General features: G+C 40.3%; 1 protein-coding gene across 5 annotated transcripts in view; it reads left to right on the forward strand.

Moving 5' to 3' along the window:
• The window catches only part of FHIT (fragile histidine triad diadenosine triphosphatase), a 1,463,343-nt gene extending 1,441,216 nt beyond the window's left edge, over positions 1–22,127 (forward strand). For all 5 annotated transcript variants that reach the window (XM_053668986.1, XM_037137395.2, XM_037137392.2 and 2 more), the window contains one exon: positions 21,828–22,127. The gene's annotated coding sequence lies outside the window, so the exon portion shown is untranslated. The remainder of the gene's footprint in view (positions 1–21,827) is intronic.
• Positions 22,128–25,900: the final 3,773 nt, after the last annotated feature.

A 25,900-nucleotide genomic window follows, 5' to 3' on the forward strand; every position in this document is an offset into this window, starting at 1 on the left:
GTGGTAGGCGACCAACGCAGGGACCAGCGCGAGGACCAGCATGAGGACCAGCATGAGAGTAGGTGGAGACGAAGAACATCAAGAGACTTCAAGGAGTCTGCACCACTGAACTTCACAAGGATCATACCACAGAAGTTCACACCATAAAACCAGGGTCTCAGAACAGATCAATTTTAGAAGCAGAGACTAACAAGAAGAGTCTCAAACAATGGGAAGACAAAGAAACAATCCCCAAATGAAAGAAAAAGCAGAAACTTCAGAAAGAATGTTAGATGAAATAGAGGCTGATCAACTATCAGATAGTGAATTCAAAGCACTGGTTATTACGAAGTTCAAAGAGCTCACAGTGAACTACCAGAATCTACAGGGGAACTACAATGATCTCTCTGCAAACTACAGCAACATGAAAAAGGAAATGGAAACTATCAGCAAGAGACAAGAGGAAATGAAGAATACAATTTCCGAATTGAAGAACACAGTAGAAAGTTTCAAAAGTAGGATAGATGACGCGGAGGATAGGATTAGTGAGTTGGAGGACAAGGTAGAAAGCATCTCACAGAAAGAGCAAGAAAATGAAAAGAGGCTCAGAAAGAATGAAGAGGGATTAAGAGAAATGCAAGACAATATGAAACATAATAATATCCGAATAAATACCAGAAGGAGAAGAAGGAGAACAAGGGATAGAAAATGTATTTGAACGAGTAATGAGAGAAAAGTTCCCTAATTTGATAAGAGAAAAAGTCTCATAAATCCAGGAATCACAGAGAGTCCCAACCAAGAGGAACCCAAGGAGGCCCACTTCAAGACACATCATCATTCGAAATGGCAAAATTCCAAGACAAAGAGAGAATCTTAAAGGCAGCAAGGGAGAAAAAAGAAATAACATACAAGGGAGCCCCAATAAGGTTAGCTACTGACTTCTCAATGGAAACACTTCAAGCAAGAAGAGAATGGCAAGAAATAGTCCAAGTAATGAGAACCAGAGGCCTACAACCAAGGCTACTTTACCCAGCAAGGCTCTCAATCAAGATAGATGGCCAAATAAAGAGCTTCCAAGACAAAAGAAGCCTAAAAGAATACGCCTCCACCAAACCAGCTCTACAAGAAATACTAAAAGGACTGCTTTAAGGGAAGGAAGGATAAGAGGGAGACAGAGAGAAACACAGGTACAAAAATGGCAATGAACAAGTACCTATCAATAATAACCTTAAACGTAAATGGATTAAATGCTCCAATCAAAAGACACAGAATAGCTCAATGGATAAGAAAGCATGACCCACACATATGCTGCCTACAAGAGACCCACCTCAGGACAAAAGACCATCACAGACTAAAAGTGAAAGGCTGGAAATAAGCTTTCCAAGCAAACGGACAAGAAAAAAAAGCTGGGGTAGCAATTCTCATATCGGACAAACTAGACTTCAGAAAAAAGGCCATGAAGAGAGACCCAGAAGGTCACTTCATTATACTCAAGGGAAGAATCCACCAAGAAGACATTAACATTGTAAACATATATGCGCCAAACATAGGGGCACCCAAATATATCAAGAAAATCTTAGAGGACTTCAAGAAAGATATTGACAGCAACACAATTATAATAGGGGATTTTAACACCCCACTATCAAAAATGGACAGATCTTCCAAACAAATTATCAACAAAGATATTGTGGCATTAAACAACCCCCTAGATGAAATGGACTTAACTGATATATATATATAGAGCCCTTCATCCCAAAGAAGCTAAGTACACATTCTTTTCAAATGCACATGGAACATTTTCAAAGATAGACCACATGATAGGACACAAAACGAGCCTCACAAAATTCAAGAAAATTGAAATCATACCAAGCATCTTCTCTGACCACAAGGGACTGAAATTGGAAACCAACCCCAAAGGGAAAAACCCAAAGCACCCAAAATCATGGAGACTGAATGCTATGCTATTAAACAATGAATGGGTCAAGAATGAAATTTGGGAAGAAATCAAAACGTTTCTGGAAACAAATGAAAATGATCTCACAACAACCCAAAGCTTATGGGACACAGCAAAAGCAGTCCTGAGAGGGAAGTTTATAGCAATACGGGCCTACCTAAAGAAGATAGAAACATTTCAAACAAACAACCTAACCCTACGCCTGCAAGAACTCGAGGAACAACAACAAAGACAGCCCAGAGCAAGCAGAAGGAAGGAAATAACCAAGATTAGAGCAGAATTCAATGACATAGAAACTAAAAGCACAATTTTAAGGATCAATGAATCCAGGAGTTGGTTCTTTGAGAAGATAAACAAAATAGACAAGCCCTTAAGTAGGCTCATCAAGAAAAGAAGAGAGAGGACACAAATAAACACAATCAGAAATGAAAGAGGAGAGATTACAACTGATACCACAGCAATAGAAGGGATTGTAAGAAATTACTATGAAGAACTGTATGCCAAGAAATTTGAGAACCTAGGGGAAATGGATACATTTCTAGAAAAATACAATCTTCCAAAACTCAGTGAAAAAGAAGCAGAAAATCTAAATACACCAATAACAGCAAAAGAAATTGAAGCAGTAATCAAAAAACTCCCATCACACAAAAGCCCTGGACCAGATGGTTTCACAGGAGAATTCTACAAAGCATTTAAGGAAGAGCTAACCCCTATTCTCCACAGACTATTTCAAAAAATCCAGAAGGATGGAAAACTCCCAAATTCTTTTTATGAAGCCAGCATCATCTTAATTCTAAAACCAGATAGAGACACAACAAAGAAAGAGAACTTCAGGCCAATATCTCTGATGAACATAGATGCTAAAATCCTCAACAAAATACTGGCAAATAGCATCCAACAATATATCAAAAAGATCATACACCATGACCAAGTGGGATTCATCCCAGGGATGCAAGGATGGTTCAATATTCACAAATCAGTAAATGTAATACATCACATAAACAAAAGCAAAGACAAAAATCACATGATCATATCAATCGATGCAGAAAAAGCTTTCGATAAGATACAACACCCATTTATGATAAAAACACTCAGCAAAGTGGAAATACAGGGAGCATTTCTCAAAATAATAAAGGCCATATATGAGAGACCTACAGCCAATATCATACTCAATGGGCAAAAACTAAAAGCTTTTCCACTAAGATCAGGAACAAGACAAGGATGTCCACTTTCACCACTTCTATTCAATATAGTATTGGAAGTTTTAGCCACAGCAATCAGGCAACAAAAGGAAATAAAAGGCATTCAAATAGGAAAGGAGGAAGCAAAACTGTCACTGTTTGCAGATGACATGATAGTGTACATGGAAAGTCCTATAGACTCTACCCCAAAACTGCTCAAACTAATTAATGAGTTTGGCAAAACAGCTGGTTACAAAGTCAATATCCAGAAATCAAAGGCATTTTTGTATACCAACAGTGAGTAAGCAGAAGCAGGAATCAAGGAGAAAATCCCATTCGATATAGCAAAAAGAAAAATAAAATATCTAGGAATAAACCTAAGGAGGTAAAAAACCTGTATGCAGAAAACTACACAGCCCTGAAGAAAGAAATCAAGGAAGACACAAACAAATGGAAACATATACCTTGTTCATGGATTGGAAGAATTAACATCATCAAAATATCCATACTACCCAAAACAATATACAGATTCAATGCAATACCTATTAAAGTACCAATGGCATATTTCACAGACATAGAACAGACACTTTGAAAATTTATATGGAACCATAAACGAGCCCAAATAGCAGCTGCTCTTTTGAGAAAGAAGAACAAAGTAGGGGGGATCACAATACCTGATATCAAACTGTATTACAAGGCCACTGTAATCAAAACAGCCTGGTACTGGCATAAAAACAGGCACATAGACGAATGGAATACAACAGAGAGCCCAGAAATCAACTCAACTCTTTACAGCCAATTAATATTCGAAAAAGGGGGCAGTAACATAAAATGGAGTAAAGATAGCCTCTTCAACAAATGGTGTTGGGAGAACTGGACAGCTACGTGCAAAAAAATGAAACTTGAGCACAGACTTACACCATACACCAAAATAAATTCAAGGTGGATAAAAGACTTAAGTGTAAGTTGTGACACCATTGAAGTCCTAGAGGAGAACATTGGCAAGAAAATCTCAGATATTTCACGCAGCAACTTTTTTATTGATATGTCCCCTAGAGCAAGGAATGTAAGGGGAAGAATAAACAAATGGGATCTCATCAAAATAAAAAGCTTCTGCGTGGCTAAAGAAAACAGTATTAAATTAGCAAGACAACCAACTGTATGGGAAAACATATTTGCCAATGATACCTCAGACAAAGGTTTAATCTCTAAAATATACAAAGAACTTACACGACTCCACTCTAAGAAGACAACCAACCCAATTAAAAAATGGGAAAAGGACTTGTACAAACACTTCTCCAAGGAGGACATACAGAACATTCAGAGACACATGAAGACATGCTCAATATCGTTAGCTATCAGAGAGATGCAAATTAAAACCACAGTGAGATACCACTTTACATGAGTCAGGATAGCTATCATAAAAAAAGCAATAAACAACAAATGTTGGAGAGGGTGTGGGAAAAAGTGCTCCTTAGTTCACTGTTGGTGGGATTGCAGACTGGTACAACCATTATGGAAAACAGTATGGAATTTTCTCAGAAAAATAAAAATCAACCTGCCTTTTGACCCAGCAATTCCACTGCTGGGATTATATCCTAAGAATCCTAAAACATCAATATCAAAGAACCTATGCACCACAATGTTCATAGCAGCACAATTTACAATAGCCAAGAGTTGGAAGCAACCTAGGTGCCCATCAGTAAATGAATGGATCCAAAAATTGTGATACATATACACAATGGAATTCTATGCTGCAGAGAGAAAGAAGGAGCTACTACCTTTTGCAACAACATAGATGGAACTGGAAAGCATTATGCTGAGTGAAATAGGCCAGGTGCTGAAAGACAAATACCATATGATCTCACCTTTAACAGGAAGCTAAACAACAAAACAAACAAGCAAGCAGAAAAAAAAAAAAACAAAGACACTGAAATAGAGAACAAGGGGACAGTGACCAGAGGGGAGAAGGAAGGGAAGTTAAGGGGAAAAAGGTGGAGGGATTTGGAGGAACAAATAGGAAGGACACAGGGACGAGAACTAAGGGGGGTGGAAATGGGAGGGAGGAGGGGAGCAAGGGGTGGGGGAGGCTGGGATGGGAAAAATAGACAAAAAACTGTACTTGAAAAATAACTAAATAAAATTAATTATAAAATAAAAAAATGTTTTCTGAAATGATTGCCATGTAATAAAAAGATACTCTCTAAAAAAAAATAATGAAATCTAATGTCCCACTAAATGATTCCATGATAGCCCAAAAGAATAACCATGTAGTTATAAGTTATAAACCTGACTTTAATAAATGTTCTATGATTGGTTCCAAAATGTTTTTTCTGGGGTGGAGGGAGGTTAGTTTGATTATTTTAAAAATGTTTTCTCAAGACCCAGCTTTCTTTATCATGTATCCAATCGTTCTGGCAAAAGATTACTACAGGCCACTGATGGCTGAAGAATATACAGAATTGTTCTTTTGAGATTTAGTTTAACTTGTGGAAATGACCAGTTTCTTATGATTAATTCTAACTCTTATGAATTTGGGACTACATGACCCATCAGCACAGAATTCTGTTAAGACCAGTGCAATCCAAATGCCAAAAATAATTTTTAAGACTTCCAAGCTTTACTTGAATCATGCAAACTGATAGTGAAATAATCATCACCCTCATCACCTTCTTCTTCATCCTCATCCCATCTCTAGAAACAGATAATTATTACACATTCATCTGCATACTTTCATGTGATAAAAAAATCCCTAAAAATATCTATCCACTCCCAAGACTTTTTTCTTCTTTGACTTGGATCTCTCTACTCTATTGTCCTTTCCTATTACTTTTCTCTCTTTGTCCTTGTCTCTGCCACAAAGAAATGTGAGGAAAAAAGACTCTCCTAGAGATCATGGGAAGTTTCTATGCAGAAAGGTTGTAAAAATTCACCTTAATAACCTGTAACCTGTCCTTTACTACTAGCTAGTATTTGTGCAGTCCACTCCATCCGCTGCCTGAACTGTCCTTCAGCTGCCCCTGATGCCAGGGCTGCATTGTTCTGACATTCCAGAGGCACCATGCAAGTTACCCTGCAGCACTCGGTCAGTCACTCAGGAAACACTTAGCAAAAGCAGCTCTAAATTGTACTTCTTCTGGTTTTAATACTTCCCTGAGGATCCCAAAGATATCACACTATGTTCTACTACCTCTAATTTGTTGTGAATGGTGGGCAATGGGGAATTTAACTCAAGTGTCATAGTTATCAAAATAAAGTCCAAAAACTGGAGGGAAGACAGAGTGGGGATTAAGGAGAGAATATTTAGAGAATTAAAATGTCCCATGGTAACTGCTTGTTCAAATGGCATTAGTAAAATTAAATGCCATCTCAACTCTATGTAATGTGCCTTTGCTTCCTCCTTCATGGATAAGTGAGATGCAACATGTTCTTTGGAGAGCAGCTATACAAGGACGGGAGAAGAGACAGCTGGAAGCCACCTTGGGAACACACCTTCCCTTGCTTGCACCGGCTGTTTTAGGGGATGAGTGCCTGCAGCCCTCTCTGTGCCCTCCCAGGCCCCAGTAAGCAGGCCTCTTTTGTTCATTATTAACATTTTGAAGCCCAATAGCAAGGCAACATTTGCCCTATTAGACTTTCTTTAAACAATCTGGAATGAAGAGAATATATCATATAGCAAGTGATTCCCCCCTAAAGCAAATCAGTGTCTTTCTAGAATGTGCTTTTGTAAAGAAAAGAGTGGTATGGTGAACATTATACTTTTATGAAAATTATGTCCCCTTCCAAAGAAGAAATCTACTTTTTAATCACTGGTTCTAATGAAAGCATAAATATTCTGGGGATCTCCTAATAATGATGTTCGGATTGTTGGTCATTTTGTTTTCTACTTTCATGGAAATTTTTAAAAATAATTTAAAGTGGCTCCCCATCAACACTGCCAGTAAACTCACTCTCCAAACTTAGATACATGACACCTTTGTACCTCACTCTTCCTATCTCGAAATTACTACAATGAAAAACATTTTATTGTAGGGTTATTACAAGGATAACACAAAACAATGGATAGGAAATGCACTAGTAAAAGCAGCTCTGAACTCTGCTTCTTCTGAATTTAATACTTCTCTGAGGATGTTCTGCTGCCTCTGATTTATTGTGAATGGTGAGCAGTGAAGACTGTGAGGATCCACTAGCTCTGTTAATATGCAGATTATTATTTTTCCTATAAGGTATACTATATTTTAAAGATGATAAATTATGTAAATGTTCAGATAATGAGAAATCAGTTTAAACCGTAATTAAAGAATAAAACCTATAGTACAGGATGTTTTCAGACAACCAGAAAAGAGTGACTTCTGCTCCTATTACTAACAGACCAAATAATTTGAATCAAACTTCCGACTCTTTTCAACTAGAAAAACTGTACAGAATATTTAAAAAATCTGTTGATGGTAACAAGGTACAGATCCAGAGAGAGAGAAGAACTCAGGGAAATTATTTTCCCTGAGGTACAATAATTTGTGAGTGCCAGAGAGGTAGACAGAACTAAAGCAATAAAAGCTGGATTGCTACCTGGGTGGGAATACAAAGATGTGAAAAAGTGATACCCTTGAAAAAAATAATAAACCAGATGTAAGCTAGCCCTGGTACCAACTGCAGCCCAGTTACAAATCATCTGGCAATTGAGAAAGTCTTAGTTCAAGGAACCGAATTAAGGTGATCCAAAATTGCTAGTCCCATTAAGTTTCTGGAAGAAGCAAAAACAAAAATCATCTTTGAAAGAAAATAATACCATTGAAGATCTTAAATAATTTCTACAAAAATGTTTTCAAATAGAATGCCCAGTATAGGAGTGTGTATATATACACACACCACACTTATGAAGTGATAAGTCAACATGAATAAGACTAGAATTGCAGGGTACCTAAAATTGAAATGATAAGATATAACCACTATAATAACTATGTTTATTTTGTTTCTGGATAGAAAAGATTAAAAACATTCAGCAGAGAGCTAGAATCTATAAAAAAGACAGAAGTTACAAACAAAAACCAAACTGAAATTCTATAACCGAAAAATATAATAATCTAATGAATGAATTAACTGTCAAAAGCACCCATCAAAAAATTCAAGAACATACCAAAACCAGAACAGAGATGGTAGAACCTTAGAATGAGATATATCATGATAGAACTACAGAAAATCAAAGGCAAAAAGTAAGTTGCTAGATTTAATAGTAAAAAGAAAATTCTTTCAAAGGAGTAATTATTAGACCTAAGACAATGATAACAACAACAACAAAAAAACAAATAATAATCAGAATACCATGGAATGACATCATTAAAGAACTGGAGGAACATAACTGCCAACCTAGATTTCCGTACCCGGTTAACATATTCTTATATAATGAAGGTGAAATAAACATATGTTCTGACAAAATGTGAGGTAATTCACTACCATCAGACTCATTCAAAAGGCACTCTAAACAAGAAATCAAAGGATATTAGAAAAATTTTTGAACTGAATAAAAAAATCTAAAACTTGAGGATGCAACTAAAGATGTATTTAGAGAATAATTTAAATCATGACTTATGCACATTTATAAAAGGTGAAAGTCAATTTGCTAAACATCTCTCTGGACATCGCAGTCATTAAAAGAGAGAAGAATATATCATGAATAATTTTAGACCAATAAATTTGAAATTAAATTGTTTCTATAAAATATACAGTTTCACCCAAACTGACACAAAGTAAAATAGAATCTAAATAATTAGATATCTGTTAAAGAACTCAAACCTGAATTAAAATCCTTCCCACAAAGAATAGATCAGGCCCAGGTAGCTTTACAGGGAATTCTACCATACAATAAAAAGGAAATAAGAATACTGCTGAAAATAAAATTCTTAATGAGAACCTTATGGCTATGGAACAATTTATGCAGGAGAGGAGGGGAAAAAACAACTCTTCTACTTCTCATTTGTTGTGTGGATTGCCTTGCACATGAACCTGACAAGAACATAACAAAAAGGAAATCTACAGACTAATTGTACATGGAAACACAGATGCCAAGATCCTAAAAGATATCAGATAGACAGACAAATAGGTTATTTGTGTTCATGCACAATCCATGAAAGGGATAATACATTATGACCAATGCAATGTCAACTTTATATACTATCAAGTAATGCCTTTTTACAGACTCATAGAGGAGAAAATAATAGGATCATCTAAGTAGATGCAGAAAAAAATGATCAAGTTCAATATCCAGCTTAATAAATATAAAAGTTCTAGGGAAACTAGAAGGGAATTTATAATTAAAGGTATAATGTTGAAAAATATTTATCTGTGATTATTAATCAAATAATATTCACTATTTGCATTGCTTTTTTACAATGTATACCAGGTCTGACCTAGTACAGCAAGTCAAGAACAGAGTATTAAGAGGAAGAAATACAGCTGTCAGTCATTATTTGTAGACAATAAAAAGAATGCAGAAAACTCAGAACCAGCTGAAAACCAATTAGAATTAATCAGTAAACTTAGCAAGGTATCTGAATATAAAATCAGTAGATGTGAATTTTACATTTCTCTGAATCAGTCACTGTATTAATCAGCACAGGCTTCCAACAAAATACCACAGACTGAGTGGCTTCAACAACAGGCATGTATTTCTCACAGTTCTAAAGGCTGAAAGTTCAAAATCAGGTTCCTGCTTGCTCTGATTCCCATGATCCCTCTTCCTGAACTGTCCATGGCTGTCTTCTCACCATGGTCTCTCATGGAGGAGAGTGCGCTTTAGTCTCACTCTTTTTGTAAGGAAGATAACACCATCTCAGGGGCTCTACCCTCACGACCTCATCCAAACCTACTTACCACCTGAAGACCCCATGTCACTATTACATTGGGAGTTAGGTTTTCAACACATGAACTCGGGGGGGACACAAGCATTCAGTTCACAACAGCTAACCAATTAGAAAATGAAAAAAAAGTAAAGTTAGCTTATTTAACATCAGAAATCAAATATCTAAAAATAAAGATATGTAAGGTTTGAGGCGGAACACTACAAAACATTATTAAAAGGCAAAAGAGAAGTCACATAAATGGAGAGATGAATGACTCAATTTTACAAAGTCTCAGTTCTTCTCATATTGACATAAATGCAATCCAGATAAAAATCCCCATGGATTTTTAAAATATTCTTCTTTTGGTGAACACTGACAAATTGATTTCAAAATGCTCATGGAAATGTAGCTGGAAACTATGAAAATAACAAGATAGAAGCATAGGAGGGCTTACTGTACAAAATGCTGACTTATCACAAGGCTACAAAAGTTAAGAGCGCACCGTACAGGTTCAAGGATAAAGTAGACTGATAGGGCAAAATAGGTCTGGAAACAGGTCCAGGAATATAGAAACACTCAATTTATGCTAAAAATAATGCATGGAGTTCTTGGAGAAAGGGAAATCTTTTCAATAACTTCTTCTGGGAAACTAGGATTCCATATAGAAACCTAATGAAACTATACCTCACACACACCACATGCAAAAGTCAATTCCAGGTGGCTTGTGACTCAAAATGTGAAGTATAAAACAGTAAAACTTTTAGAAAATAATATAGGAAAATATCTTCATGATCTGGCAATAAAGACTTTTTTAATAGGACACAAAAATATTACCATAAAAATGTTTGATAAAATGAACAACATTCAAATTAAGAAATATTGTCTATCAAAAGACACCATTAATAGAAAAAAACAAGACACAGGATTGGAGAAGACACTTGTCACATATATATCCAACAAACCAGAATCCAGAAGATAATTTTTTAAACAGAAAGAAAAATAAACTTACAAATCAATGAGAAAAAATCGAGAGTTCAGTAGAAACTATGAAAGAATTTAAACAGGTACTTCGTAAAAAGTATCATAATAGCCAATAATCTTTAGTCATCAGGAAAATGTAAACTTAAAGCACAATGGAATACCACTGCCTACACACAATAGTCCACATTTTAAAAGACTGAAAATATCAAGCATTTGCAAGAGTGTGGAACAACAGAAGCACATAAAAGAAGACGTACTGTGTGATTGCATTCCTGTAAAGTTCAAACCAGGCAAAAACTAAATTACAGTGCTTAGAGCTACATTCATTTTGAGAATAAAATTATATGGGAAGGCAAGGAAACAATCCCCATAAAGTCAGCCCAGTGGTTTACCTTGGTGGGGGAGGTGGGAAGAGGTTGGTGATCAGGAAGGGGCTACAAGGTGGGATGGTGCGAGAGGGTTGGCAGTGTTCTAGTCCTTGCCATGGGTGGTGACAAAAGATGTGTTTGTCTTATATTAATTCTGTGAGCCATATATATCTTCTCTACTTTTTCCTGTGTGTTATATTTCACCATGAAAAGGACTGAAAATAAATATTTTTTTTAAATGAGGACAAAAGAAAGGGAAGGAAGAGATTGACTTTAATGTGCAGTCTAATTGCTGGCTGAATATTCAATTATTTCATAATAAGCTTAAACAAAAAATGAATAATCACTGCATATGATCTTTACAAACACACTGCTACGACATCAGAGTCAAGTCCCCCCCTCTGAGCCATCCTCCCTGATTTTGACAAGCCACACTGTCTACCCAGATGATTATTTCAGGCACCAAGTAACAGGGACCAATACAGAGAAGATGCTCTGTTATTAATGATACCACTAATGAAGAGCTTATTATGGGAAAGCAATACCAAGCACTTTAGAAGCTTTTTTTCTAATTAAACCCCGCAACAACCCTCTCATAGTATCTTGATTTTCAGAACTTGAAACTGAGGTTCAGGCAATGATGGGACTAGTCCGAGGACTCACACATTACGTGCATAGAAAGTCAGGGTTCAAGTCTAGGAAGTCTAACTCTGGAGCCCACATTTACCTTTACACTAAATTGGTGGGTCTCTGTTTAGAAATATCCTTCCTATTTAAACTCTCGCTAACTGAAGACAAGAGTTGTACAATAATATTAGGGTGCAAGATAGAGCTTACTCTTGCTTCTTCATGAACTTCAGGAAAAGAGCCAGCATTTAGTGATTCCCATGTTGGGGGCTTTGTGAAGATCACTTTATCCACTCCTTAAAACTATCCACCGAAGAGACAACACTCTCCCATGTGTCCCTGTGAAGCAGCAGTCAGGGGCTGAACGCTTGCCTGAAAGCTAACACTGCACTTGATGAACAGGAATAAACCATCGCTTATCAACTTTGGGCCATCATGCGTTAGATGTTGCATTCCTGGGATCAATGAGGACTCCCAGGGGCTCCATTCAAGACCTTTCAGTTAGGGCTTCCTCTGGAGATAGGGGGTTTTCACCAAGAGTCGCTTTGGGATTTCAAAACATTTAGAAGATTGTTGAGAGATCTGAGCAGGAAAATAGGATGGGCTGTAGCAGACATTTTAATTTGGAGCTGCCAACGTCATCTAGAGACCACGGTTCTGGGCAAAGTTCTCAACCAGAGTTCTTCCCTACCACTTGGTACATGAGCAGAAAGAGAAAAGCCCTTGAAGGGGCAATGTACACTTGAGGCTCCTGACAGTCATTCTGTTCATTATTTAGAAAAGTCTCATGCAGGGGAAGACCAGAGTGAAGGGAGACAAAAGGTGGAGAGAGGAATAAATTCCTATGTCTGCTCACCTTTCACAATTAAACGGTCAGTAAGTCACTTTTCTCCTGAGGCTCATTTGAAATGGGGTTTCCTTACCATCAAGTGTCATGGCTACCACATGGGTGTAGACTGCTTGCTCCTTGGGGACATTTTTAACCTGGAGGTTCTAGGACTCAATCACCAACTATCTGTGGAAATTCTGCTTTAAGCAAACACTGTCTGACAAACAGCAGGTGAAGTCCATCCTTACCTGAGAGGAGTAGATGGTGAATCTTAAACAATAAGACTGATTCAAATACAAGCAAGCATGTATGAGTTCTGTGCAAGTCAGTACAGTGTCAGCAGTACCTGTAACCAAACTGATTTCTCTGCCTTCCCCACCATAAAGCAGGTGACTTTGTGTCAGTTTTATTAAACCCCATGCCCACACCCGGTTACATGCCCTCCAAGGGCCACTCTGAGGTCTAGGATTAGCATCAATTTTAATGCGTATTTAAGATATTATTCAAAGTGTTTAAGTCAGTGTGTAAGATGAAAGATCACATAACAATTAAAGCATTAAAAGAACCCATCTGAGGACCCTTTTCTGCCAGCAGGTATCTTTAGGTCAAGAAGGTCTGTAGAAACCGCCAGATCATGTTCATCCCTTTAAAACAGGCAAAGTGGCTTTGAATATAATTATGTGTTCTGCCCAGTTTTCCTTGGCTAAAGCTCCACATCTTGTTGCAGTGGGGCCCACAAAATATTTAGAACTGTTGGCATTACAGACTGATTATGTGGTCTTGCTTTGAAGAACGGAAAACTTATGATAGTGCATGAATTATTTTTTAATTAGAAATGAAAAGCCAGAGTCATAGCTGTAGGAAAGGGAAGCTTTCTCACTGACTGGCCAGTCTTGGCAATGCGGGGCTCTGGGCTGCTCTCAGAACTCAGCCCTCCGCTGGCTCCTGCAGGGATTATCCAGTCTCTCTGCAGGCTCCTGCAGACTTCAAAGTTAACAATGTAGAGCAAGGAATATGTCCAATGTGGTAAATCAGCATTTACCTCTGACACCCCCACCGGAGTTTTGCTTTATTACTCTCCTCTCAAGGACCCGTTATTTATCAAGGCAGTTGTTTGTTTTTTAAGTGGAAGATTGTCTGTGTGGTTCATTTTAATTCCTTCAGTCCTTTAAAGGATTCAGTGGGGAAAATATAAATGAAAAGTATTTTCACTAAAAAGTTAGAACTCCCTGTGTTCTGGGTAAGCTTTCATTATACTACATTTAAAAATATAACTTCTTTATACAGAATATCATAGTCAAGGGTTGAGTATGTACTTTAACATTATATTATATATCAATACCCTGAAATTCACCAAAGACCATTCAAAAGACAATATATATTTTATATACAATTTGTAAATATATAATGTATCATTGGAAATGTATTAGGATTATGAGCCTTTTAAATGGGAAGCCGGATCATGTCCCTTCTCCCAACTTCGGAAAGCCAGGCGGGATCTGATCACTTACAGGCCACAGTAAAGGACCAGGATTAAACCTAGATCCCTCTCCCGTGATTCCCACCCCACACTCCCACTGGCAGCCTCCTGCTTCCTTGCTGTCAGCAGGTCACTTCCAAAGCTCCCGCCTGGGCGCCTGGCACCCGTGTCCTCCTCGGTCTGGGATTCTCTCGTTTCCTCCTAATAGTCAGCATTGGACTCAGATGTCACTTACTCAGAAAGACCATTTAAATCAGTACCCCAGTTTCTCGCAATACCTTAAACTTGCCTAATTTTTCTTCATACTATTCACCATCATCTACCATCACAGTATAAGTTTGTCTTTATCCCCCACTAGCAAGTAAGTGTCCAAGGGCAGGGCCATTGTCTTTCACACTTAGAACAGCTCCTAGCCTGTCACAGTGCTCAAAAACCCTTGCTGAGGAGATGAGTAATTGGCAATAATTGGCATTTTTTTAGACCATAGACCTGTCTCTGGGCCAGGCTCTACGGTAAGTGCCTTACTTGTGTCCTGTTTAGTCCTTATAACAATTCTGTGAGGGAGATACTACTATTTTCCCATTTTGTACGTGATGGAACCAAGGCACAGGTAGGCAAAGTAACTTAAGGTTACACAACAAACAGTCACAAGCCTACCTTGAACCCACAGCCCCTGCTCCTAAGTACTAAGTTAACTCTTCAGACGCTCGTGGAGCCCACTCCATTCCAGCAACCCGGGCCAGTGCCGTTCCGTGCTCACCCAGACCGGGCCCCGGGATGTCGACCCCGAGCAGCACTGTCTGATGGGAACAGCATGCCAGCCACACACATCATTTAGATTTTCCTGAAGCCACATTAACCACAGATTAAATTAATGCTGATAATATGTTTTTAACCCAATATATACAAACACTATTATTTCAGTATCTTAATGACAAAGATTTATAATATACAATATTACATAAAGATAAAAAGCTATTGTGATATTTTATAGTCTTTCACTAGATTAAGTCATTGAAACCTAGTAGATATTTTAGACTTTCTGCACATCTCAACTTAGACTAGTCACATCTTTAGTGCTCATTAGCCATATATGGCTAGTGACTATCATACCGGACAGTGCAGTTGTGAAAAGAGGTTGATCCCTGGAATGAGGCAGATCTGGTTCCAATCCTGCACTTACCAACTGTGTGAGCTTTCTCAGCTGTGACATGGAGGTATGACATTCAGGAGCAGAAGTGAAGACAATGAGATTTCCACATATAAGACTGCATACCCACCTAGCGCTCTGCACCTTAGCACAGGCATTGGCTGACAGATGTTCTGGGCAGATGGCTTTTTCTTCCCATCCAGGAGAAAGAATGTGCTGTGCACAGCCTCCAGCCTCTCTCTTGACTTCATTTAAGCCCGTTGAGCCAGTGCCTCTATGTCCACTGCCTCCCCTGAGTGGGAAGAGGTCTCTGGCTGGGGAGAGGCTCCTAGTTTGAGGCTTTGTCTCCTGAACCATCTGGCTGAGCTTTGGAGAATAGGTGAGCCTGTAGCCCTTTTTAGGGCACATTTCTATGGCTCTGCATATTCTCAGAAGCCCATTCCTGGAAAAATTATCCCCAAGCGCCCAAAAATGAGCAATCAGCTATCTCTCCTATCAGTGGGACTCCCTTTCAGTCAGCTTCCATGTTCCTACTGAGCATCTTTGGGCTGGAAGGGTGTTTAAAGAGCATGTAATTTACAACCCATTGTTTTACGAAGGAAGACTGGTCCAGAGAGCAGATATAACTTTCCCAGGCTCAAATAGTGACAGTACAGACTTAAAACTTGACTCTTTGTATTTGCATTCTCCATCTGAAAACACACGGAGGTGGATCCATAGAGATTTCTCTTATGGACTGCTGATGCTTCTGTACGTGATGTATTCATCTTTGTCTTTTCACAATCTGCATTACGTTCTAAGCACCAGCATCTAAGGACAAGCAGGTTGGTGTGCATTACTCTATTCTCAATAGCCTTCAAATGTGTTTTCTTGCCAGTTTTCAACCCTTGATCAACTGGTCTCAGGTAAACTTGAATGTAACCCAGATTAGCCTATTTGTGAGTAGCTGAAGTAAACCATAACCTATTTGACCATCAGTTTCATTCTCAAAATATAGTATGAAAGATTTTATCTTTGTATTGTTGATAAAAGGCACTGCTCCCCATAACAGACTTTTATCCATTAGCCTAAGAATTTTTAATTGTAATGTAAGCTTGCATACAAGGCAAAAAAAAAAAACAGAACTATATCAAATGTACAAAATTCAGTACCTTTTAAATGACAGAGAGGAAAAATTATAATCACCGACAAATTCTCAATGTGACTATCTCTGAGTATTTGTCTATAATCCCTTAGCAAATGCACCTTTTATTCACACAGTTGTACACACTCTAGACACAAGTGCCATTAATTAAATAACACATTCAGCAAACTCTCAGAGCCATTAATTATCAGAGGTAGCCTGCTCCGTGCTGGGTTCTGAAATTCTGTTACAACAGGAGTGCACACGAGAGCACGGGGATATGCCAGAGGAAGGTCACCCTCAGAAGCACGATAAGGAGGAGCTGTCAGACAAGGTAAATGACAAAGCACACATGCCTTTAACTTTTGCTTTGCCCCTCTGGAGGGCTTGAAGGAAGGGAAAGTGTTTCACATTGCAGGAACTTTCTTTCCCCAGATTAGTTTCTCTCACAAAAGACACAAGTATATATAGAGTAATCTTTTTTCATTTTAACTGAGTCTCAGGGAAAAGTAATATCAACTGCAGATTTAGAGACAAATAAACCCTGTTCTTCATCAGCTCCATCAGAATGAGAAGGCCTTTTAGGGAGAGTCTTTGCTAGGCACAGACATGGGCAAGTGGGTGTAAATGGAGCAAACCTAAAAGACAGAAGCCTTCTGGCTCTGAGGGGCCAACAAACACATGCCCAAGGAGAACCCTGAGTTTTCCAGGGTTGGTTTCTCTGTTCTGCCTTCTCACTTCCACCACTGAGCTTCAAGGCCTGTGGTGTTTCTGTCTCCAGGACACTGTGGGAAAAAGGAGGGGATGAGCCATCCTCGGCAATGGTAAATCACCCACAGCAACAAGCTTGGCAATCATCTTTCTTGCATGTTTGCTGTCCCTATTTAATTTATTTCTTCAAAGAGCATGCAGTGCTGAGTCTGCGCTCACTCCACAAAGGACAGCCCCAAGCTCACTGCAAACACAGAGGTCTGCATCTCCGCTCCTGAGGGCGCTGGCTACACGGTTCCCATAGCTGCTTTCTTTGCCCTAAAGGACATGAACTTGCAGCATTGGGGAATAGACCCTGTTTACACTTTCCCATCCTAAGAAGTTGTGTTAATCAGCATGTGTGACATGTCACAGAAGAAGAGTTGTGAGTTAGAGACCTTGCTGGGAAGTTGCCCTGCTCTCTGAAGTCCAGCCTCACAGTGCTGGGTTTCTGTCCACTGCACTTGGGATAACCCTCCTTATGTCTAGATGAAAGGACAGTTGTGTTGCCATGGAGACACTAATCAGAGTGGCTGTCTGATCCTTGCCATCTCTCCCCTACCTTTGCCTTTACCTACTTTCTCTAAGAGATTGCCACCAGTGGCTTTGTGGTCCAATTTCTGACTTCAGTTTATTAAGAAAAAGCTGAAAAGCAGAGGTCAAGGGTGCCTGCCCTTAGAAAATTGCTCACCTTGTTTTTGGTGTGAGCAGAATGACTTTTCCATGGCTGTCTGCCTCTAGCCTGCTAGGAAATGAGAATTACTTTTCAAAGAAGGGAGTTGTTGCAGAGGAATTTTATGTTACATTTGAGAACGTGATCACTTGGTTCTAAAACCATTCTGTGTCAGCCCTCGTGTGGATGTAAAGCAGGTCACTTTTGTCCTTCTCATGGGCAAGAATCACTGCCTGTGAAGAACAGCACTTGTCCTGTTTGTGTGGCTGTTCTAAGAGTGCAGAAGACGGACAACTTTACTAGAGACTGAACATTTGCAGCTGGAACCTGCTGAAACCTATCCCCAGCACCTGAGTTGCTTTGCGGCATGTGGAGTATATTACAGGATCTAGAAGCAGACAGCTTGGAGCTCCTCACCATCACCTAACTGTCAGCGGTTCCCCTCCAGGGGCCAGGCCCACGCTGCAGGCTGGTTAGAGCAGAATTGCTGCAGTTGGAATGGGAGCAGGGCATTTCTTAGACCTCCCCAGGTGATTACAGTGAGCAGCCAAGTTTCAAAACATTACCTTAAAAAAAAAAAAAAAACAAGAAAAGCCTGTTGAGTTTTTGTGGTCCCATATCTGCCTTTTACACTCTATCAAGTCAGACTGACTGTGGCCAGTACCCATCCACATTCACCTACAGAAGACAGAGACATTGACCTATTTTTTAGCTTCAAAGCAGAAGAGGCTCTTTCTTTGGGTCAATGGCCTGTAAGCCTCCATATGCACATTTAGTAAAAATATGTTACTTTGAATGCCTGCAGAGGATGGTGACATCTATTGAAAACAAAGGACTCAGCACCATTTTTTTTTGTGGAGAAAGACTTTATCAAGCCTAATGGCGCCTGCATATTCCAGAAGAAGTCAGAGTGCTCCTTTGGCACCCCAGTTGGGGTCCCTTCGGTACCTCTGCTTTCACCCTGTGCTTACTAAGTCAGGAGAACAAAATACAAACTGACTTCAAAGACCTTCCTGAAGGATTAAGGGAAAGACAAGTGAAAAGATCATAGTGCATCCATACAGGACACCATACTTAAAAATCATCCAAATGTTCTTCATTAGCCATTTTTAATTTCGTTCCCAATGTAAAGCTCCTCCAAAAATCTCTTCACTGTTCAGAGCAATGGAGTTTCCCCTTTGTCTGCATCCCTTATTCTGCAAAGCAAACCCTTGAAAATGAGCTTCATTGTATGACCTGTTATTCTTCAAGCCCAGCCTTGCAGGGGAGGGGAGTCAGCCAGTTCGCCTGCCACTGTGTTTATTAGAAACTTAGAAATATTTGAGAAACCTCATGATCATTCGCATGTTAATCACCAGTCAAACTTCAGGCACCCTGAGCTCTCTGCTCTCAGAACTCTGGAAGCACACATTTTCTGGACAGCTCACCTGCACCTGCCCAGCTGCTGCACTGCCTCCCTCTGTCCAAGTTTTTCCCCGAATGAGATGGAAGCCCCTTCAGGGTATCACCCTTCACCTCTCTGCACCTCCCTCTAAGCCTTACATGTCAATAAATACTTTTGTCGATCTTCCCAGAGAGCACTGAAAACACTGCTGTCTGATGGTGGTTTTGAAGGAAACTAGAGACCGGAAGAAGGGTGCATAGTGGGTGAAGTCTGATCAGAAGACAGGGAGACAAGTACGTTGCCCAGAGGCACCCTCTCCCAGAATGAGGCATAATCACCCCCATGGAGCTAGGTACTGACATGCACTTGGTTGGACACTCATGGGTCTCTGTCACCTGGTTTCTGACTGGCACTGTGATAGAGCAGAAATAATGACAATAACAGAGGCCTATACTAGTGAGTACTTACAAAGCACAGCTCCAAGTGTTTTTCTGTATCAGCCCCTCAGGCGTCCCCCCCCCCCCCAGTGTATGTTTCACATTGCCAGGAGACACATAGCTGGTGTATGACAAGGCTGCCCTTCAGACCCGAGCCTTGTCAAAGCCAGGCACGTCCGCTTGCTGTACTCTGGCAGGAAAAGCAAAGTCTGCTTCCCATGAGCTTGCAGGCTAGTTGAAGAAGTTAGGCCAACAGTTTGGACGTCAGAGCTGTGTGAGGGGTGGGCTGCAGAGCACTGTAAGCACGCTGACAGAAAGCCTTCTCAGGTGTGGATAGCGGCACCCACGGAGATTCAGAAATTACAGGGCTGGGCTGGGAAGGGCGGGTGCGGGAAATAACACTAGGCCACAGTGTTCAAAAGACCAAAAATAAAACCGAAAGAAACTTCTCCTAGGACATAAATCTGCCCTAGACAGACGAGGCGGAGGAAAAGAAAGGGCACATCCATTTTCAGGCCTGCACAGGTGCCTCTGACTCAAAGTCAATAACTGTTCAAGGACAAGGGCAATGATGAATGATAGGGAAATGACCTATGTGTCCAGACAAGGTGGGTGGCGCTGGGCACAATGGGGGATGATCCCAATGTCATAAAGGAATGAGACAGGCCCCTTTCTCCAGGGGGTGCAGACTGACTGGTTCATACACCCCACTCTGCACCCCTCACATACAGACATCAGTAGATCTAGGGCGGAGCAGATCCTACACTCAGATGTGAAAGCTGAAGCAGAACTGATTAGATTTCCATGTTCTGGATTCCAGAAGGGGCCAGACACAGTTCCAAGGAAGGTTCTGCCTGCCCCTTGCTCTCTGACTTTGTTGTGATGTTGTAGAAAAGGGGTAGTGCTAGACTCACTGAAAACCCTCTCCATGTACCGGAGTCTGTACTACATTGGGGTACCCTTGAACTCACACTGGAACTGCCAGATGGATGGATCTTCGCCCCTTAACCTCCCAGGTGAATTGCACTCAAAGCCACAAATAATAAGTAAAGCTATTTAAATCTTCACTGAAATCCCTTGAGAACACTGAAAGGGAGGTCCATCTGTGCTTCCCAATGCCGTTCCTTAGGATCTACCCCAAACATCTCCTAGTGCCTTGTTTTTCAATCTTCCCCATATATTATGAAATCTGGCCCATAAATCCCTCATCCTTCTTCCCCTTCCATTGAACTTTCTTTTTGTTGCAACCCTCTGCTTTCCCAATGTCCTCCAAGCCAGAAGCCTTACCTACTCCTGACCACACCCACTTTTCTGACACTTCTCCTTAAGGCTAGAAGCCAAGGCTCCTACAGATTCTCCTTTGGGGTATGGGAGGGTGTCAGAGCTATGAAATGTATTGCTATGATCTAGGCATTATCTTTCCTAATAGGATTAACCCCCAACTGCCACCGCCTTTTCTATTTTATGAGAAGAAATTATTTGTTTTAGGCCTGGCCCCGGGTACTCTAGGTGACGTGGCCTTGAAGCAAAGCTGATTCAGCCTGCTACACACTATCTCAATAGTTCCCCAAATTCAGGGGCTGAGAATGTCAGATTCCTATGAAGAGCTTCTTAGGAAGTTCTCTCCAGATTCTTGGGCCTCTCCCCATATATGTTGATTCAGGAAGTTGGGGAGAGACCCAAGAAATGTGTCTGTTCAACGGGTAATTCTGATAACAGCTCTGTTTGAGAACCTATTCTGACCTAATTACTAAAGGTATGGAATGGCTTCAATTTTATATAAGCCTTGTGTCCATAAAATAGACGCTTACAAGACCTTGTGGCTGACTTCCGGGGCATGGGCTATGGGCACAAGCTGTAGAAAACGTGAGGATGGAGGTAGGACAGGCATCAGAAGGGTTGGAACCTGCCTATTTCACATAATCTTCTCACAACCCCTGGCCTCTTGTACAAGGTTAATGGCAATCTAACAGATTCATAGTAAGCAAATTTACATTTTATGTATTGCCATGACTCCAAAATTGCTACTGGTTCTAACTTAAATGTCTGTTTTTATGTTCCATCATTCCCAGGCATGAAAAGTACCTCGAACAAATCCCAAGGCATGAGGAAGTGGGCCTCGTTCTCTAGGACCCTGCGGCACTGGAAATGAAGCTGAGCAGACTATTACATCCTACAATTCTGCAACCTTTTGCAAAGCATTTTATTACACTTGTAGAAGTCAGCAGGGTTACATTTCAATCATGATGACTGACAGGCTAACTTCAAAACAACAGCATGGGCAACCTTCCACACTTCCGGTTCTGCCTACTTAGAACCCTTCCTGAACTGTTCCTTGGCCTGGATGGAAATAAAATGGTAGTTAAAATATTTATCTCGTGTGTTGGCTAACTTAAAAATTGATGTTTTGAGGCTCTGAAAGTCACAACGGAGAAAGTCCATCCCTTAGAACTACTTCTGTGCTCCATGTAAACAAAAGGTGTGTTAAGGCTGAGATAAGATTTAGAGAGTTTCCGTTTTGGTAGGTAAGAAACTAGAACGAGACTCGTGCAACCTTTCCTGGGTCACAGCCTTCTCCTATAGAGAAGCAGAGTTGAAAGAACCTAAGATGGCTAAAAATTAGCTTCTGGAAACTAACAAACACTTATTGTGGGAATCAGGCTGTTGGAAGGTAAGGAAGGGGAATGGAGGAGCTCTCTGCATGTCTTAGGAAGCACGCCCCACAGCCACGATAATCAGTTTCTTTAAGGAAGGATGACAGAAAGAGGCCTTTTCTTCTCTTGATATATTAATATAAGGAGGGATTACAGTTTAGAGAGAAAACTAAAATACATCAATAGCAGTGCTACAAAGAAGCAAAAGCAGAACTTTTTTTTTTTTTTTTTTCAGGAAAAGCCTCCTTGAGAATCCCTTTGGTCTATGGGCCCCTCCCTGAATCCAACACCATCATTTCTGGAACAAATGGCCACCCACTGGGTGGCTTAAAACAGCCGAAATTTGATCTCTCACGGTTCTGGAGCCCAGACATCCTGAATGCAGCAAGGCCGGGCTCCCCCAGAGGCTCTAGAGCCATCTGTCCTGGCACCGCTGGCAGCCCTTCCCATCACCTCTGTGTGTCTCCCCTCTGCATATGTCTTATGAGGACACTTGTCATTGGATTAAGGGTCCACTCAGACAATCTAGAATGATATCACAAGATCTTAACATCCTTCGCATAATTACATGTGCATAGGCCCTTTTTCAAAATAAGGTAACCTATCTTTATGAGGGGTGCTATCTGACCCACTACTTGGACATTTGGCCTTTGGTGGTTTCCAGTCCAGTGGAAGTCAACAGACTGACTGAATTGCACGCCACTTCAAATCTTCTGTGTCTTTGTCAAAGCCCTGTTTGTTGACAATGATTGGAGGTGACTCCTTGAGACTTGGAAGCCCTCTGGTTCCCAAGTGACGTCGGAGGCTTCTTTCTTAGCTGTGGGTAAAAACGACTACGATGTGATCAGGATGTGCTCGGAAGCTAAAATGCCAGTGAGGGAAGGTGGCAAGTACCGGTAATTTCACCAAGCTTGAGGGCTACTGATTTGTGGACCAGGTCAAACATTGATCTTATCTCTGTTTTAATAGCAAATGCCACCAAAATGCCTGGCCCCTAACTCTAAGGCTAATTCCACATGTCACTCATTGGCTTTCAACCCAAGGAGTAAATAAAATAAATAAACAGCCGCTGATGAAACAATGAATTGAGTCATACTGCAAGCCTGCCGGCAGTTTTGTTTCCATTTTGTCTGTGCAATTAAAACCCTACAGGAGCCTCAGCTCTGCCTGTGTACCCATCAGTTTCCTCATTCCAAGCTCCTATGACTCTGCCCTGATTTGCAGGCTGTGGGCACAGAAGGCCAGCCTGAATCTTAGCTCTCATGCCAGTCCACGCTTAGCTGGAAGGCATGATGGCTCAACAAGGACTGTTTAAGAGTGCTTTGTAAGGGATGCATTAAGAACTAACAAAGTCTTCTGATACCAGCAGGGAAAAACCCAGCTATTACTCCTTTTGCTAAAGTGGGTCTGGCCTGCACTGAGAAAATGCATAAGGCAGAGGAGAGCAATGCTTAAGTCAGAACAATGTTCCTGGCTACAGCCACCTTTTCTCTCTGATTTTTTTCTTAGACATAAATACCCACTTGCCTGCTTCTGTTTTTCTTAAGAGCTGGAGAGCTGCTAATTTTGTGGTAAACAATAGATAACTTGGAGGTAGATTCGGGTCCATCTCTGTTATGCTGGTCCCTCTCTCTGTTGACAACATTAGAAGGAAGATGTCTTCTGCTTATCTTTGTGTGTTTACTCTTCAAACCCTTTGCCCATTTCTTATCTTAATTGCTCTACCTGAAGTCAAAATCCAAAAGGTGGAAGAGAATGATACTCTGTTTTTGGCAAGGACCTTGAAAGAATGTTTTCCCATGATTACCTCCACCACCCCTACCCAAAGTTATAGAACAATACCTCTCAAACCCCATCAGTTCTTTCAGATGGTAAGAAGGGGCTGTGTGTCCCAATGAGCTGAAGCCACTCCCATCTCTCCTCTTCAGTATCCAAGCTTGAGACTCAGGTCTGGCCATGGACCTACTTCTTCCAGTGGTCTGTACTTTCTAAGTATACTGCCCAACATGCTGATAAAAGAAGAAAATAAGCTTTTGTCATAGACTTATTATAGATATATTTGCAAATGTTCTACTTAATCCACACAAGATCCCTACATGATACATATGGAAATTTAGGCAACTTGCTCAAGGTGACAAAGTTGGTATAAGTGGGTTTGGGGTCAACTTAGGTCAGATTCCCCAAACCTATGTTTTTAGGAGAAGAATTGTAACTGAGGAATCTCAGCAAATTAAACATATACCTTTCCCAGTTTTCTCCTGAAATGTCTATTGAGTTGGCAGGTTGGTCCTTTGTACTGATGTTCAAAGGAAAAGGGGGCAGTAATATTTAGGAAAAGGCAAGGAATATCCAAACATTCTCAAGTGAAAGCATCCCTCTGGTCATGTAAATAAAGACAATTAATGGCATTCCTATATCTCAATAACATATGGGAAAGGTGTTACCAAAAATGCTTACAGTAACTCTGAGACAAATGTGCTCAAAAAAAGGTAAATAATTATGTATCTTTGAAGTAAAACCCTAGTGCACGGTTGGTGGGATTGCAGACTGGTACAACCACTATGGAATTTTCTCAGAAAACTAAAAATGGATCTACCCTTTGACCCGGCAATTCCACTGCTGGGTTAATACCCTAGGAACCCTGGAACACCAATCCAAAAGAACCTATGCACCCCAATGTTTATAGCAGCACAATTTACAATAGCCAAGCGTTGGAAGCAACCTAGGTGCCCATCAGTAAATGAATAGATAAAAAAACTGTGGTTCATTTACACAATGCAATTCTATGCAGCAGAAAGAAAGAAGGAGCTCCTACCCTTTGTGACAGCATGGATGGAACTGGAAAGCATTATGCTAAGCAAAATAAGCCAGGCAGTGAAAGACAAATACTATATGATCTCACCTTTAACAGGAATCTAATCAACAAAACAAACAAGCAAAATATAAGCAAAGACCTGAAATTGAGAACAAGCTGACAGTGACCAGAGGGGAGAGGGGAGGGAATTTCAGGGGAAAAGGGGAAAAGTTTACAGGAACAAGTATAAAGGACACATGGACAAAACCAAGGGGAGGTGGAAACAGGAGGGAGGTGGGGAGGGTTAGCAGGGTGGGGGTAAAAGGCAGAAAACTGTACCTGAGCCCTGGCTGGTGTAGCTCAGTGCATTGAGCACAGGCTGTGAACCAAAGGGTTGCCGGTTTGATTCCCAGTCAGGGCACATGCCTGGGTTGCAGGCCAGGTCCCCCAGTGGGGGCCACGGGAGAGGCAACCACACATTGATGTTTCTCTCCCTTTCTCCCTCCCTTCCTCTCTCTCTCTCCCAGAATAAATAAATAAATACTTTTAAAAAAATCTATAAAAACCTGGACCTGAACAATTAAAATAAAATAAAATAAAATACAAAACAAACAAAAAACCCTTAACACACACACAAAAAAAAACTAAAACAACCTAAAGTAATTAATATGTAATTACTTAATTGTGAGGATTGAAA

Source organism: Artibeus jamaicensis, unplaced genomic scaffold, assembly GCF_021234435.1.
Source record: "Artibeus jamaicensis isolate MK-2021 breed Jamaican fruit bat unplaced genomic scaffold, CSHL_Jam_final contig_519, whole genome shotgun sequence".
NCBI classification, from domain to species: domain Eukaryota; kingdom Metazoa; phylum Chordata; class Mammalia; order Chiroptera; family Phyllostomidae; genus Artibeus; species Artibeus jamaicensis.